The 17,402-nt window shown below is 51.1% G+C and overlaps 1 pseudogene; it reads left to right on the top strand.

The window, feature by feature from the left end:
* The first annotated feature begins 5,587 nt into the window (after positions 1–5,587).
* LOC100452465 (beta-glucuronidase-like) overlaps positions 5,588–17,402 on the top strand; it is a 34,633-nt pseudogene continuing 22,818 nt past the window's right edge.

The raw sequence follows: 17,402 nt of genomic DNA, 5'->3' as shown, positions 1-17,402 counted from the left end.
TTTGGGGGGCTGAGGCAGGCAGATCACCAGGTCAGGAGATCGAGACCACCCTGGCTAACACAGTGAAACCCCATCTCCACTAAAAATGCAAAAAATTAGCCAGGCATGGTGGCTGGAGCCTGTAGTCCCAGCTACTCAGGAGGCTAAGGCAGGAGAATGGCATGAACCTGGGAGGAGGAGCTTGCAGTGAGCCGAGATCGCGCCACTGCACTCCAGCCTGGGCAAGAGAGTGAGACTCTGTCTCAAAACAAAAGAAAGAAAAAAAAGAAATCTGGCAAAAAGTGAGCTGTTCCTTGAGTCTGAGGAAATGGTGACCCTTTTTTCATCCATATTTAAACATCTGTATTCCCTACCATAACATCTTTTGCCACCTATAGCTGGAATTAAGCATAGTCTTGGAGCTGTTGTACACTTATGAATAAACTTTTATAAAATAAATAAATAAAGGCCAGGCACTGTCACTCATGCCTGTAATCTCAGTACTTTGGGAGGCCAAAGTGGTGGATCACTTGAGGTCAGGAGTTTGACCAGCCTGGCAACATGGCGAAACTCCATCTCTACTAAAAAAACCAAAAATACAACAATTAGCCAGGTGTGGTGGTGATCACCTATAGTCCCAGCTACTCGGGAGGCTGAGGCAGTAGAATTGCTTGAACCCAGGGGGAGGAGGTTGCAGTGAGCTGAGATCGCCCACTGCACTCCAGCCTGGGTGACAGAGGGAGACTCCTCAAAAAATTAAAAAAACACGAAAATAAAAAGTATGTTGGGTGGAGTGTAGTCACTCATGCCTGTAATCCCAGCACTTTGGGAGGCCAAAGTGGGTGGATCATGAGGTCAAAAGATCAAGATTATCCTGGCCAACATAGTGAAACCCTGTCTCTACTAAAAATACAAAAATTAACTGGGTGTGGTGGCACGTGCCTGTAGTCCCGGCTACTCAGGAGGCTGAGGCAGGAGAATCGCTTGAACCTGGGAGGCAGAGGTTGCAGTGAGCCGAGATCGCACCACTGCACTCCAGCCTGGGTGACAGAGCAAGACTCCATCTCAAAAAAAAAAAAAAAAGTTAAATGCTTAGAACAGCTTGGCATACTAAGTTTTGTTTGCTTTTACTTTCTCTTTTTTTCTTTGAGACAAGGTCTTGCTCAGTCGCCCAGCCTGGAGTGTAGTGGTGTGATCTTAGCTCACTACAGCCTTGACCTCCCTGAAAAGTTTATCTTTTACCTCAGCCCCCAAATAGCTGAGACCACAGGTGTGCACCACCAAACCTGCCTAATTTTTATATTTTCTGTAGGGACAAGGTTTCACCAAGTTACCCAGGCTGGTCTCAAACTCCTGGGCTCAAGCAAACCCAAAGTACTGGCACTACAGGCATGAGCTACCTTCCCTAACTAGTAATTTTTTTTTGTTTGGTTGTTTTATTTTTGTTGTTGTTGTTTTTTGAGACGGAGTCTCACCTTGTCACCCAGGCTGGAGTGCAATGGCACAATCTTGGCTCATTGCAACCTCCACCTCCTGGGTTCCAACGATTCTCCTGCCTCAGCCTCCTGAGTAGTTGGGATTACTGGCACCCGCCACCATGCCCAGCTAATTTTTGTATTTTTAGTAGAGACAGGGTTTCACCATGCTGGCCAGGCTTGTCTCGAACTCCTGACCTTGTGATCCACCCACCTCTGCCTCTCAAAGTGCTGGGATTACAGGCGTGAGCCACCGCGCCCGGCCCTGGGCTAGTAATTTAATAGTGATTATAATTACAAGTAAGTGTGTAACATATGTTTGCAAAAATATTAAGTGAACTAGTCTGGGCGTGGTGGCTCACGCCTGTAATCCCAGCACTTTGGGAGGCCCAGGCAGGTGGATCACAAGGTCAGGAGTTTGAGACCAGCCTGACCAACATGGTGAAACCCTGTCTCTACCAAAAATACACAAATTAGCCAGGCATGGTGGTGTGTGCCTGTAATCCCAGCTACTCAGGATGCTGAGGTAGGAGAATTGCTGTCAGCAGGCAGAGGTTGCAGTGAGCCAAGATCGTGCCACTGCACTCCAGCCTGGTCAACAGAATGAGACTCCATATCTATCTATCTATTATCTATCTATCTATCTATCTATATCTATATATATCTATATCTATCTATCTATCTATCTATCTATCTATCTATCTATCTATCTATATATATAGTGAACTTTCCAAAAAAGGTGGATTTCAGCCAAGTGCAGTAGCACACTCATGTAGTCCTAGCTACTCAGAAGGCTAAAGCCTTCACTTGATATCGTTATTGAGAAATATAAGCCTGTATTTAAAAGAGACTTTTCATTCCTTTTAAAAATGTCACTTCTGTTTTTACTAACTTGTGATGAGGCGTATCTTTTTTTTTTTTTTTTTTTTTTGAGACAAAGTCTCACTCTCTCACTCTGTTGCCCAGGCTAAAGTGCAGTGGCATGATCTCAGCTCACTGCTACCTCTGCCTCGTAGGTTCAAGCGATTCTCCTGCCTCAGCCTCCCAACTAGCTGGGATGACAGGTGCACACCACCACACCCAGCTAATTTTTGTATTTTTAGTAGAGACAGGGTTTCACATGTTGGCCAGGCTGGTCTTGAACTCCTGAGCTCAGGTGATCCACCTGCCTCAGCCTCCCAAAGTGGTGGTAATACAGGCATGAGCCACTACACCTGGCCTTGATGAAGCATATCTTAAATAAGAGATGTGGAGTTTATTTTTATTTTTATTTTTTATTTTTAGAGACAGGGTTTCACTCTGTGGCCCAGGCTGGAATGCAGTGGCATGATAAAGCTACTGCAGCCTCAAACCCCTGGGCTTAAGCAATCCTCCTACCTTATCCTCCTGAGTGCTAGGTCTACAGGCACATGCCACTGTGCCTGGCTCACTTTTAAATTTTTCTAGAAACAGGGTCGCTCTGTTTCCCAAGGTAGTTTCAAACTCACAGCCTCAAGCATTCCTCCTGCTTCAGCCTCCCAAAGTACTGAGATTACATATGTGAGCCACCATGCTCAGCCTTAAATAAGATTTTAAGTCTTGAAAATAACTAAATTTCTCTCTTTCCTCTTTCATTTATAAAGTACATCATTTCTAGAATTAGGGATTTTGTCATAAAAACCAGAATATCATCAAAATGAAAAGTAATTTCACAGTTGATGGTTCATTTGAATTGTAGAACTCAGTTGCAAAGGTAAAGGTAGACAGGGCGGCTGGGCGCTGTGTTTCACTCCTGTAATCCTTGCACTTTGGGAGGCCGAGTTGGGCGAATTACCTGAGGTTGGGAGTTCCAGATCAGACTGACTAACATGGAGAAACCCCGTCTCTACTAAAAATACAAAAAAAAAAAAAAGCTGGGCGTCGTGGGGCATGGCTGTAATCCCAGCTACTCAGGAGGCTGAGGCAGGAGAATAGCTTGAACCTGGGAGGAAGAAGTTGCGGTGAGCCGAAATAGTGCCATTGCCCTCCAGCCTGGCAAACAAGAGCGAAACTCTGTCTCAAAAAAAAAAAAAGTAGACAGGGATGAACACATTTGAAACTGGATATATTTAATGGTGATGTTGCAAGTTGTGTAACTTCAGCATTTCTTCTACAGAAAAAACACATAAGAAAAATTTTACTAGGTTATAAAATCTTAAATATCTGGGCCTTTTTTTGTATTTTAGAAAGAAGAAATTTTTTTTTTTTTTTTTTTTTTGAGACAGGGTCTCACTCTGTTGCCCAGGCTGGAGTGCAGTGGCGCGATCTCGGCTCACTGCAAGCTCCGCCTCCCGGGTTCATGCCATTCTCCTGCCTCAGCCTCCCAAGTAGCTGGGACTACAGGCACCTGCCACCATGCCCGGTTAATTTTTTGTATTTTTAGTAGAGACGGGGTTTCATCGTGTTAGCCAGGATGGTCTTGATCTCCTGACTTCATGATCCTCCCGCCTCAGCCTCCCAAAGTGCTGGGATTACGGGCATGAGCCACCGCACCCGGCCAACATTTTTTATCTGATATTGTGTGTGTTCAATTATTCAGCTAATAACTGTATATTCAGCCTCTTGAAATGTTTTAAAGTTATTTTACATATAATTTCCTTTAAAAAGTAGGAAAAAGTACCTGAAATTCTCTGAGCATTTATTTTTTATATGGCAGATATTTAGTGCTTTTGGTTACTTTTCATTTAAAAGTTTATATTTATTTATTTATTAATTATTATTATTTTTTTTTTTTGAGATGGAGTTTTGCTCTTGTTGCCCAGGCTAGAGTGCAATGGCGATCTCAGCTCACTGAAACCTCCACCTCCCAGGTTCAAGCGATTCTCCTGCCTCAGGCTCCCAAGTAGCTGGGATTACAGGCATGCACTATCATGCCCGATTAATTTTTGTATTTTTAGTACAGACAGGGTTTCTTCATGTTGGTCAGGCTGGTCCAAAACTCTCAAACTCAGGTGATCCGCCTGCCTCGGCCTCCCAAAGTGCTGGAATTACAGCTGTGAGCCACCACACCATGCCTTCATTTAAAAATTTTAACTGTTTCTCCTTGTGTTGTTAGCAGCACCAATGGAAGGAACATGACCTTTGATGTCACACAGTCCTAGGTTTAAGCTCTGCTCCTTCCATTTACTCACTGTGACCTAGGGAAATTTAAACTCCTGAGACTTATTTTTGTAATTTGTAAAATGACAACAATAACCCAAAATTTGTTTCATAGATTACACAATTTATAGTTGACTGACTTTATCCCACATATAGTGGCTGTTCAATAAATAGTAGCTATAATTATTATTGTTTTTGTTATGATTATAAATCCACCAGCCTGGGAAACATGGCGAAACCCCATCTCTACAAAAAAATACAAGGCTTAGCTAGGTGTGGTGGCATGTGCCTGTAGTCCCAGCTACTCGGGAGGCTAGGTGAGAGAACAGATTGAGTCCTGGAGTTCGAAGCTGCAGTGAGTCATGATTTTACCACTGCACTCCAGCCTGCTTGTCAGAGGAAAGATCCTGTCTGAAAAAATAATAATACAATAAAATTAAAAACTGACTAGATATGGTGGCTTACACCTATAATCCCAGCAGTTTGGGAGGCTCAGGTTGGAGAATCCACTGATCCCCGGAGTTTGAGACCAGCCTGGGCAACATGGTGAGATCCTGTCTCAAAACTAAAAAATAAAATAAAACTCCTTTATAGCCTAATAATTTGCTTAGGTTTTTAGTTGCATTTATTCTATGTGTGTGTGCGTGTGTGTGTGTTTGTTTTGTTTTGTTTATGAGACAGAGTCTGTCTGGCGTGTTGTACCCACGCCAGAGTGCAGTGGCGTGATCTGGGCCCACTGCAGCCTCACTTCCCAGGCTCAAGTGATCCTCCCACCTCAGCCTCCCTAGTAGCTGGGATTACAGGCGCCCACCACCAATGCTGGCTAATTTTTTCTTTCTTTCTTTTCTTTTTTTTTTTTTTTTTTTTTTTTTGCATTTTTAGTAGATACAGGGTTTCGACATGTTGGCCAGGCTGGTCTCGAACTCCTGGCCTCAAGTGATCTGCTTCCCTCGGATTCCCAAAGTGCTGGGATTACAGGCGTGAGCCACCGCGCCCACCCCTCTCCCTGCATCTTTATGTGCCTGCAATGCCAAGAGGGAGCTCTCCGGGTTAGCCCCCGGGTTAGGGTCAGGGCCCCAGAGGCCCAGGATCAAGGCTACCGGCGGATCCCAAGAACGTGCATCCCTCCAAGAGGCTGCATCCAACAGGCATGGAAGAGGCTCCGCTGGAGCCTGTTCGGAGTCCCGCTGGGGAAAGCGATGGAAGTGCTCCTTGAAGAAAGAGGGGAATCCCAACGATCTCAGGGGTTCTGTCCCGGCCTGCGGCTCTCGATCGTCAGTCCTGGGCCGAGGTGGGGAGCAGATCTCGCCCTTCTTGGCTGGGGCTGAGGGCGAGGGTCCCGCTTCCTTAAGGGCCTAGCCCGGGGTTCCCGGCTCCGCTGGGTAGCGCCGCGCCGCGCCCCGCCCCGCCCCGCCCCGCCCCGCCCCGCCCCTCAAGGCCTGGCAGTCGCCCTGAACAAAGATGGCGCGGACGGCCTCAGGTGCGTCGGCTGCCGAGGCGCGCGTCACATCGCGCGAACGGCGCGAGCAGGGCTCCTTCCGCGTCGCTCTTAGCGCCACAGACGGCTGCCCAGCGGGGGAGCGGGAAGGATGTTCCGGGGAGCGGCGGATACCTGAGAGGTGCTCGGGTTGGTGTTGTGGGGCTGCGCGCTGGCGCTGCAGTGCGGGATGCTGTACCCCTGAGAGAGGCCGTCGCGGGAGCGCAAGAAGCTGGATGGCCCCTGAAGCTTCTGCGCCGACTTCTTCCAGACAACCGGTGCCGTGGCTTCTAGAAGCAGTGTTACTGGCGTCCGCTGCGAGAGGTGCGTGCTTGGGACAGGGCCAGGAGGCCCCCGGAAGCCCGGGAGCGGGAGTGGAGGAGCCTGGGCCACCCCGCAGGCTCCTTCACCTGGGCGCCGCAGAGTTGGGAGCCGGGAGGAGGTTAAAGGTCAGCAGGCTTGGGGGGCGCGGGGTGGGGGGACTGGGGGACCCAGGATGGCCGAGGCAGAGGAGGCCAGAGGAGGAGGAGGAAGCGCTTCTGCGGAGCCCCCTCCGGAGGCGAAGCCTGAGCCCGGGCAATGTCCATCTTTTAAATGTTTATTTTTAATTTAAAAAAAATGTTTTGAGACTGGGTTTGGCCTTGTCACCCGGGCTGGACCGCAGTGGTGCAGTCCCAACTTCTGAGCTCAAGCGATCCTCCCACTCTAGCCTTGCAAGTTAGCTGGGGCCACCACGCCTGGCTAATTAAAAAAAAAAAGGGCCAGGCACGGTGTCTCACGCCTGTAATCCCAGCACTTTGGGAGGCTGAGGCCGGCGGATCACGAGGTCAGCAGATCGAGACCATCCTGGCTAACACAGTGAAGCCCCATCTCTACTAAAAAAAAAAGTACAAAAAATTAAAAAATTTGCCAGACGTGGTGGCGGGCGCCTGTAGTCCCAGCTGCTCCGGAGGCTGAGGCAGGAGAATGGCGTGAACCCGGGAGGCGGAGCTTGCAGTGAGCCGAGATCGCGCCACTGCACTCCAGCCTGGGCGACAGAACAACACTCTGTCTCAAAAAAAAAAAATGTGGCCGTGCTTGGTGGCGCATGCCTGTAATGCCAGCACTTTGGGAGGCCGAGACAGGTAGATCACCTGAGGCCAGGAGTTGAAGACCAGCCTGGCCAACATGGTGAAACACTGTCTCTACTAAAAATGTAAAAACTAGCCGGGTGTGGTGGTGCATACCCAGCTACTTGGGAGGCTGAGGCAGGAGAATTGCTTGAACCCGGGAGGCGGAGGTGGCAGTAAGCCGAGATCACCGCGCTGCACTGCAGCCTTGGCAACAGAGTGAGACTCCGTCTCAAAAAAAAAAAAGAAAAGAAAAGAAAACCAAACAACTTTTTCTAAGATATAGGGTCTCACTACATTGCCCAGGCTGGTGTGGAACTCCTGGCCTCAAGCCATCCTACCACAATTGACCTCCCAAAGTTCTGATAACAGCTATGAGCCACCCAGACACTCAGTGGGCCAGAGGGGCAGGCACTGCACAGAGCTGGGCCCAGGGATCGGGAGGACGGGACAGTTGAGACGTCCTGAGGTCAGCTCTGCCAAGGCAGGAGGGTCCCCTGGTTTTCAAGGTTCAGGTACAGGACAGGACGTGACAGGCCAAGGATACCACCCCTGTTCCCCTCCTCACTTGGATGTGGTCAGCAGAGAAGTGGGATCAGGTGCAGTCTGGGCCGCTTTCGCCTGTTCTAGATCCTCTTTTTCTGACTTCGCGGCATTCAGTACAGGAGGAAGAGGAGAGAACTGGGTGCTAGCATGGGTCCCACTCACAGTGTCCTAAGCAAAGCCCCCCATCCCCCCAACCAGCCCTCTTCCCTGTGACAGGCAGTGGGTCATCTGCCTCTTAGTCAGGGGTCTGAACCTTCTTTCCTCGGGTCGGGATGTGGCTCTGGGCTTGCTCCTGTCTCGGGAGATATTGGGCCCCATTCCCTCTGAGGAGGAACTCCTGGGCCCACTGGCCCAGGTGCACAAACCGCCCTGACGGTTGACCTGTCATCAGCAAATTATCTGCCCGTTCTGCCAGGAGTCCCTGCTATCTGTCAGGGCTTGTGCTATGTCTCAAGACACAGCTGTGCAGCACACTGGTCTTGGCTCCCTTTGGGGGCCTGGGAGCTGAGCCCAGCCCTTCTTTCTGCAGTTGGGCCCCACGCTGGACATGCTGGTTCCCTCCAGCTTCAATGACATTGGCCAGGACTGGCGGCTGCAGTTTGTAAGCCAGATGTGGTATGAACAGGAGGTGACCCTGCTGAAGCAATGGACCCAGGACCTGCACAGAAGAGTGGTGCTGAGGATTGGCAGTGCCCACTCCTATGCCATCATGGTCAGTGCAGCCAGGAGCAGGCAGGGTTGGTGGGTGGGCACGGCTGCTGAATAGCATGGGACCCCCAGCAGCCACTCATAGCCTTTCTCCTGGGGTGGGATGGTGGGCGGCCCTGCCCTGCCCTGGGGGCTGTGCCCTGTGTAGGGGGATAAGTGGCCTGATCTACCCCATTGGGATGTTATTCTTCCCGTCTGGCTGGCAGGCCCCTGAGCCCCATGCTGCAGGTTATGTGAGGGAGTGCCCAATAGCAGGGCCCCTCCTCAAGCCGTGACCTGCCGTCCCTTATATCTCCTGTGTCTGCAGTGGGTAAATGGCATCGACGCGCTAGAGCATGAGGGGTCTACCTCCCCTTCAACGCCGACATCAGCAGCCTGTTTCAGGTGGGCCCTCTGCCCTCCCGCCGCCGCATCACTATCGCCATCAACCACATGCTCATCCCCTCCACCTTGCCAGCAGGGACCATCTGCTACATGACCAACACCTCCACGTGGGTACCATCCTGTCTCCACCACACGCACCCACCTTCCTGCACCACCCCGAGGTCTTCCTGCTAGGGACAGGGTGGCTTTCTCAGAGTGGAGGCCCTAGATCTGGGGAGGCTGGGAGGCATGTGGGCTGAAGTCAAAGGACCCAGGGCAAGGGCCCAGTGAACCACAGTCCTCCCACCCTAGGTATCCCAAGGATTACTTTGTCCGGAACGCAGACTTTGACTTCTTCAACTACGTGGGACTGCAGCGGTCTGTGCTTCTGTACACGACACCCACCACCTACATCGATGACATCACCGTCACCACCGGTGTGGAGCATGACAGTGGTGAGGGCTTCTGGTAGGACCCTCCCTCCACGGGGCCCAGGGTGGCTCTGTTTGTTCCCTGTTTGGAAAGTTCTCCCAGGAAAAAGGTGCTGCCAGCATCTGTAAACCCTTACAGGTTCCCATCCACCTGCAGAGCTAAAATCCAGGCTTTCTGAGTGGACACTGGCTCCTGAAATCACCTGTGTGGTTGATCTCACTTGGAGAAGAGGAGTCTAGCCTAATGTCACACAGCTCAGGGTGGCAGTCTGTCCCTTCCCCATGGTGCTGCTCTCACTCCCCCTCCCCATGCTACACATCATGCTCAAGGAACAAGCAGCTTTGCTGGGCCAGACGTGGTTCACGTCTGTCATCCCAGCTCTTTACAAGGAGGCCCTGGTGGGAGGACGACTTGAGGCCAGGAGTTCAAAACCAGCCTGGGCAACATAGCAAGACCATCACCACAAAAAATTAAAAAATTAGCCAGGCATGGTGATGCGTGCCAGTAGTCCCAGCTGCTGAGGCAGGAGAATCACTTGAGCCTGGGAGGTCAAAGGTGCAGTGAGCTATGACGGCGCCACTGCACTCCAGTCTGGGCAACAGTGGGAGACCCTGTGTTTTTTGTTTTTTTTTTTTTTTGAGACGGAGTTTCGTTCTGTTGACCAGGCTGGAGCGCAGTGGTACAATCTCAGCTCACTGCAACCTCCACAGGCTGGATTCAAAAGATTCTCCTGCCTCAGCCTCCTGAGTAGCTGGGATTAGAGGCACCTGCCACCACCCCTGGTTAATTTTTTTATTTTTTTTTTAGTAGAGATGGGGTTTCACCATATTAGCCTGGCTGGACTTGAACTCCTGACCTGAGGTGATGCACCTGCCTCAGCCTCCCAGAGTGTAAGGAGTTTTAAAGTTTTTTTTTCTTTTTTAAATTTATATCTTTTTCTTTTTCTGAGATGAGGCCTTGCACTGTCACCCAGGCTGGAGTGCAGTGGTGAGATTATTGACAGCTGTTTTGGGGGCCGCAGTTCCAAGTTTAAAAGAGTTTAGGCTTGATATGGTGGTTAATGCCTGTCATCCCAGCACTTTGGTAGGCCAAGGTGGACAGATCGTTTGAGCTCAAAAGTTCGAGATCCGCCTGGGCAACATAGTGAGACCCTGTCTCAAAAAAAATAAAATAAATAAATAAGAATTTAAACAAGAATCACACAGCAAAGGCGATGCAGCATAGAGCAATATATTGCAAAGGAAAAGTATTTTGGAAGTTAAGTGCAGAATAGCCCAGGCGCAGTGACTCATGCCTGTAATCCCAGCATGTTTGGAGGCCTAGGTGGGTGGATCACTTGAGCCCTGGAGTTCAAACCAGCCTGGCCAATATTAGCTGGGCATGGTGGCGTGTGCCTGTAATACCAGATACTCAGGAGATTGAGATGGCAGAATTGCTTGAACCCAGGAGGTGGAGGTTGCAGTGAGCTGAGAATGCAACACTGCACCCCAGCCTGGGTGACAGAGTGCATAATACACTGTTCACCCTGAGACAGAGAATTCAGGGCAGGCTGCTCGTAAGGATGAGACAGCACTAATTATTATGGGGAAAACTCCCTTTCTGGGAGTCTTCCATGATGAATTCCTAAGGAGCTGGGAAGAGGTGTTACTCTAAGCATGTTCTGGGTCATTCTCTTGGTGCACATGCACAGTAGCTGTACTTGCTTGTTCACACGTCACATGTCTCAGTGCCGTGGTTGGCACATCCAAAGAACGCGGTCACTTCCTTGACTACCTGCCTCAAGATTGTAGCTCACTGCAGCCCCGAACACCTGGGCTCAAGTGATCCAGTGTTGGCATTACTGGTGTGACCACTGCGCCTGGCCAAAAAAGTCTTTTTTAAAATTAAAAGCACCAGACGCGGTGGCTCATTCCTGTAATCCCAGCACTTTTGGAGGCTGAGGCGGGTGGATCACCTGAGATCAGGTTTTGGAGACCAGCCTGGCCAACGTGGCAAAATCCCGTCTCTACTAAAAATACAAAAATTTGCTGGGCATGATGGTGCACGCCTATAATCCCAGGTACTCAGGAGGCTGAGGCAGGAGAATCACCTGAACCCTGGAGGTGAAGGTTGCAGTGAGCCGAGATCACGCCACTGCACTCTAGCCTGGTTGAGAGAGCAAGACTTTGTCTCAAAAAAAAAAAAATTAAAAAATTAAAAAAAAACAACAGAAATAAATGGCTGCCTGGGAGTGGTGGCTGTGAGGCATTTCTGTTTGTATGGCCCAGGTCATATCCCTCCCTCAGCCCTGGTTTCTCTTGCCTCCTGCAGGGCTGGTGAATGACCAGATCTCCGTCAAGTAACCTGTCTGTACTTATTGGAGGTAATGGTGGTTTGGGACTTGCTTAAGGGAGGTTTTTTGCCCCCATCTGGTGGCCCTGGCTTCAGCAGGAGCCCAGGAGAGGTGAACGGCAGGTGTGGTCCTCTGAGCTTTCTGATGTTTGGGAGGCCCGGTTTTTTTTTGTTTTTTTTTGAGATGGTCTCACTCTGTCACCCTGGCTGGAGTGGAATGTCCTGAATACAGCTTATTGCAGCCTTGAGCTCCCAGGTTGCGGCAACCTGGGATCAGGTTGCCGAGATCACGCCACTGCACTACAACCCGAGATCACGCCACTGCACTACAGCCTGGGCAACAAGAGTGAAATTCCGTCTCCAACAACAACAAAAAAGACATTAGAGATAGGATGTTGCTGTGTTGCCCAGGCTGGTCTCGAACTCCTGGACTCAATTGATCTTCCTGCCTTGGCCTCCCAAAGTGCTGGAATTACAAGCATTAGCCACTGTGCTAGCCATTTTTTTTTTTTTTTAGACAGGGTCTTGTTCTGTTGCCCAGGCTGGAGTGCAGTGGTGCCATCATAGCTCACTGCAAACTTGAACTACTGGGCTGAAACGATTCCCCTGCCTCAGCCTCCTGAGTAGCTGGGACTACAGGCATGCACCCCCATGTGCAGCCTATTTTTAAAATTTTTTGTAGAGATGGAGTCTTGCTATGCTGGTTTTGAACTCCTGTCCTGAAGTGATTCTCCTGCCTTGGGCTCCCAAAATACTGGGAATACAGGCATGAGTCCCACGATGCATGGCTGAAAAGATTCCTATCTGGTGTCCAAGTATCCAGTATCCTCATAGCTGTCCCCTCTGTGGGGAGGTTTACCTCGCCTACCACAGGTTGAGGGAGCCTTTCCCATGCTCTGCCCCTGTTGCAGCCCAAACCTGGCTCTCCCAGTGTTCTCACCAGGCACTGCTGTTATTTCTTTGGCTCTCTCTTTGATTGGACTGTGGGCTCAGGAGAGAGAAGGAGTCCTATTAATTGTTGCTTCCTAGGTACCCTGCAATATCTGACACAGCATACGCTAAATAATACCTATTGAGGGCATGGGTGAGATCTTAGAGCCACGTTTAATCACTCACTTTGTTCTCTTTTTTTTTTTTTCTTTTGAGATGCAGTCTCGCTCTGTCACCCAGGCTGTAGTCCAGTGGCGTGATCTCAGGGCTCCTCACCAAGGCCGAGATAGATCAGATACTCCATGGCCTAGACAAGGTACTTGCCGTGGCCCAAGCCCCACCCGAGGCCCCCTCTGTGTGGCCACAGGCTCCCACCAAATCCCTGAGCAGATAGTGCAGTGTTGCCAGTCTGTGGTTTCATGTTGAACTAAGTATGTTCTTACGTGCTGTTTAACTGTGTGCCTTGATGACCGCCTCTCTCCCTCCTTTCGTGACCCCTGTGGCCCACATGGCTCATGGGTAAAGATGTGCTGGGCCCGAGATGCCCCCCTTCCAGGGTGTGCTTCCAGGACTCAGCTCCTGGACAGGGACAGGCAGTCATCAGGGATAGGGTGGGACCAGGGCAGGGGCTCTCGTGGCTGCTGATGCCTGCTCACCTGACCCCTGGCATTGCTGCTACCTGCTATAGGTGGCTGAGGAGTGGGCCAAGGGCACCTTCAAACTCAACTCTGATGATGAGGGCATCCACACAGCCATGAGCGCCGCCCGAAGGTACAACCCCTGGAGCCCCACCACTTTCCTGGCCTCCCCTCTCCACCTTGCCCCGGGACCACTTTGAGCATTAGCACCATCATTCTGTTTACTTCGCCATTGTCAGACAGCAGGTGAGACCTCAGGACGTGGGCCAGGCACGCTGGCTTATGCCTGTAATCCTAGCACTTTGGGAGGCTGAGGTGGGAGGATTGCTTGAACCCAGGAGATGGAGATTACATTGAGCAGAGATCGCGCCATTGCACTCCAGCCTGTGTAACAGAGCAAGACTTCATCTAAAAAAAATAAAAGAAAGCAGTGTTTCTCAAAGCTAGTCCCCCAACTAGCGGCACCAGCATCACCTCAGAATTCCTGAGAAATGTGATGTGAGGCCCCACTTTAGATGGCTGAATCAGAGATTCTGGGGGTGGTCCCCAGTAATCTGTTATTTATTTTATTTTATTTTATTTTATCTTTGAGATGGAGTTTTCGCTCTTGTTGCCCAGGCTGGAGTGCAGTGATGCGATCTCAGCTCACCGCAAACTCCACCTCCCGGGTTCAAGCGATTCTCTTGTCTCAGCCTCCCGAGTAGCTGGAATTACAAGCATGCGCCACCACGCCCGGCTAATTTTGCATTTTTAGTAGAGACGGGGTTTCACCATGTTGGTCAGGCTGGTCTCGAACTCCCGACCTCAGGTGATCCGCTAGCCTTAGCCTCCTGAAGTGCTGGGATTACAGATGTGAGCCACCATGGCTGTCCAGCAATTTGTATTTTTAATAAATTCTCCAGTGGCTAGGCCTAGTGGCTCATGTCTGTAGTTCACAGTGCCTTGAGAGGCTGAGGCAGGAGGATCACTTGAGCCTAGGAGTTCAAAACCAGCCTGAGCAACACAGGGAGACCCTGTCTCTAAAATTAAAAAAACTAAATTAGCAGTCATGATGGTGTGTACCTGTGGTCCCAGCCACTCAGGAGACTGATGTGGGAGAATCCCTTGAGTCCAGGAGCTCAAGGCTGCAGAGAACCATGATTGCACCATTGCACTGCAACCTGGGTGATAGAGCAAGACATTGTCTCAAAAAAGCCCAAATCAACAACAACAAATTAGCAGGGCACAGTGGTGTGCACGCCTTTAGTCCCAGCTATTCGGGAGGCGAAGGCTGAAAGATCCCTTGAGTCCAGGCTGCAGTGGGCTATGATGGCCACTGCACTCCAGCCTGGGCAACAGAGCAAGACCCTGTCTCCTAACAAAACTAATCTACTGGACCATGTGATGCATGCTAAACATAAGGACTCTTTGAAAACGTAAAGGCCAGTAAAACCTACAGGCCAGTAAGCGTTAATAGCGCACTTAAATATGATCAATAATTACGAGAAGATGGTTCAAGCTGAGAGTGAGAGCCGAATGGGTAAGAGAGGATCTGCCCAAGGCAGGGACATCCTGGCAGAGGGACAGGTCCTGGGCCTGACAGTGTCAGACCCCAGGGTGCCCAGGGCTCACCACTCGTCCACCTACGCCCCTAGGTTCACTGAGAGAATATGGGACAGGCCCTCACCCCAACATGCTGGCCACTGACCTCGCCTACTACCCAGTCCTCAAAGGGGCGAGTGTGTAGCAGCCAGGGGGAGGGTGAGGAGATGGGGTGCCCCTCAGAGGGCAGGGGAGCTCAGTAAGGGGTACAGGCGGACCGGCCTGGTGGCTCACACACTTGTAATCCCAGCACTTTGGGAGGCCTAGGTGGGAGGGTCACTTGAGGCCAGAAGTTCGAGACCAGCCTGGTCAACGTGGTGAAATCCTGTCTCTACTAAAAATACAACAGTTAGCCAGGCGTGGTGGCACAGTACTATGATCCCAGCTACTCAGGAGGCTGAGGCAGGAGAATCGCTTGAACCTGGGAGGTAGGTGGAGGTTGCAGTGAGGTGAGATCGTGCCACTGCACTCCAGCCTGGGGGACAGAGCAAGACTTTTTAAAAAAAGAAAAAAAAGAAAAAAAAAGGGGAAGGGGCACAGGCAGTGGAGGCAGATCAGGGCATGGAGGAAGCTGCCTCAGCGCCACCTCCTAGGAGGTGAGCCTAGGTGCCTGGAGGTCGGGGTAGCCCAATGCCCTGGCCCACCTCTTCCTCTTTCCCCAGCCCCTGTTCTCAGGCAATGCGAGCCACATGTGGGACTACGGGCACAGTGTGGAGCAGTACGGTGCCCTGGGTGGCACTGCATGCTCCAGCTTCAACGGGCAGATCCGCCAGGTATGGGCGCTGTTGCAGGCACAGCAGGCTTAGGTCCTCCCATGCCTGCCCCCAAATAAAGTGGGTGCAAGAGGAGGCTGTTAACGTATTTCCTGCCCCAGCCTGGCTCCCTCCTTGCTGCGCTTTCCAGGGCTGGCCAGTGGGGATGGTCAGGGACTGGAGAGGCAGGGCGGGGTGACCTGTAATCCTAGCACTTTGGAAGGGCAAGGTGCGAGGATGCTTGAGGCCAGGAATTTGAGACCAGCCTGGGCAACACAGGGAGACCCCTGTGTTATTACCTCTACCCAATAATAAAACAATGAGCCCAGCATGGTGGCGGATGCCTGTAAATCCCAGTTACTTGTAAGGCTGAGGCGAGAGGATCACTTGCACCCAGGAGTAGAGGCTGCAGTGAGCTATGATCACGCCACTGCATTCCAGCCTGGACAACAGAGTGAGACCCTGTTTCTAAAAAAAAAAAAAAAAAAAAAAACTTAAAAAAAAGCAGAGAAAACTGGGCAAGGGGCAGTGAGGGTCATGGATGGGAAGGGAAGAGGGGGCTCCCATCACAGCCTCTGCCCTGTCCAGGCCCCATCCCTTTCAAACAGGGTATCACAGTGACCTATGCCAGGAGTGGTGGCTCACACCTGTAATCCTAGCACTTTGGGAGACCTGGGCAACCTAGCAAGACCCCAGCTAACACATTAAAAAAAAAAATAGCCAAGTGGGCATGGTGGCTCACACCTGCAATCCCAGCACTGTAGGAGGCTGAGGCTTTTGGATCATTTGAGGCCAGGAGTTCGAGACCAGCCTGGCCAACATGGTGAAACCACGTCTCTACTGAAAATACAAAAATTGGGTGTGCTGGCAGGAGCCTGTAATCCTAGCAACTGGGGAGGCTGAGGTAGAATTGCTTGAACCCAGGAGGTGAAGGTGGCAGTGAGCTGAGATCCCGCTATTGCACTCCAGCCTGGGTGAAAAGAACAAGCCCCTATCTTAAAATGAAGAAAAAAAGGAGGAAGAGGAAGAAGAAACAGCCAGACTTGGTGGCTCACTCCTGTAAACAAAGAGGAAAAGAAGGAGGAGGAGAAGGGAGGAGGAGGAGGAAAATGTCAGGCGCGGAGGCTCAGCCTGTAAAGGTGGAGGAAGAGGAAACAGCCAGGCGTGATGGCTCATGTCTGTAGAGGAGGAGGAAGAGGAGGAGGAGGAGGAGGAGGAGGAAACAACCAGGCATGGTGGCTCATGTCTATAGGGGAGGAGGAAGAGGAGGAAACAGCTGGGCGCAGTGGGCTCAGCCTGCACAGGAAGAGGAGGAGGAGGAAAAAACAGCCAGTTGTGGTAGCTCAGGACTGTAAAGGAGGAGGGGAAGTAGGAGGAAACAGCCAGGTGTGGTGACTCATGCCTGTAAAAGAAGAGGAGGTACAGGAGGAAACAGGCATGGTGGCTCATGCCTGTGAAGGAGGTGGTGGAGGAGAAGGAGCAAATAGCCGGGTGCAGTGGCTCACACCTGTAAAGGAGGATGAAGGAACAACCAGGCTCAGTGGCTCACACCTGTAAAGGAGGAAGAGGATGAAGAGGAGGAAGAAACAGCAAGGCGCAGTGGCTCACGCCTGCAGAGGTGGAGGAGGATGAAAAATCAGCGAATTGTGGTGGCTCACGACTAAAGGAGGAGGGGAAGGAAGAGCAAACAGCAAGGCAAGTTGGCTAAGGCCTGTAAAGGAGGAGGAGGAGGAGGAAACAGGCGTGGCGTCTCACGCATGTAAAAGATGATGAGGAGGAGGAAACAGGCGCAGCGGCTCACGCGTGTAAAAGGAGGAGGAGGAGGAAACAGCCAGGCATGGTGGCTCGTGCCTTTAAAAGAGGAAAAGGAGGAGGAAATAGCCAGGTGTGGTGGCTCACGCCTCTAGAGGAGGAGGAAGAAACAGCGATGTGTTGTGGCTCACACCTGTAAGAGGAGGAGGAGG

Source organism: Pongo abelii, chromosome 6 (assembly GCF_028885655.2).
Source record: "Pongo abelii isolate AG06213 chromosome 6, NHGRI_mPonAbe1-v2.0_pri, whole genome shotgun sequence".
In the NCBI taxonomy this organism is placed as follows: domain Eukaryota; kingdom Metazoa; phylum Chordata; class Mammalia; order Primates; family Hominidae; genus Pongo; species Pongo abelii.
Note: the sequence above shows the minus strand (reverse complement) of the source record. Positions and strands in the feature narration are given on the sequence as shown.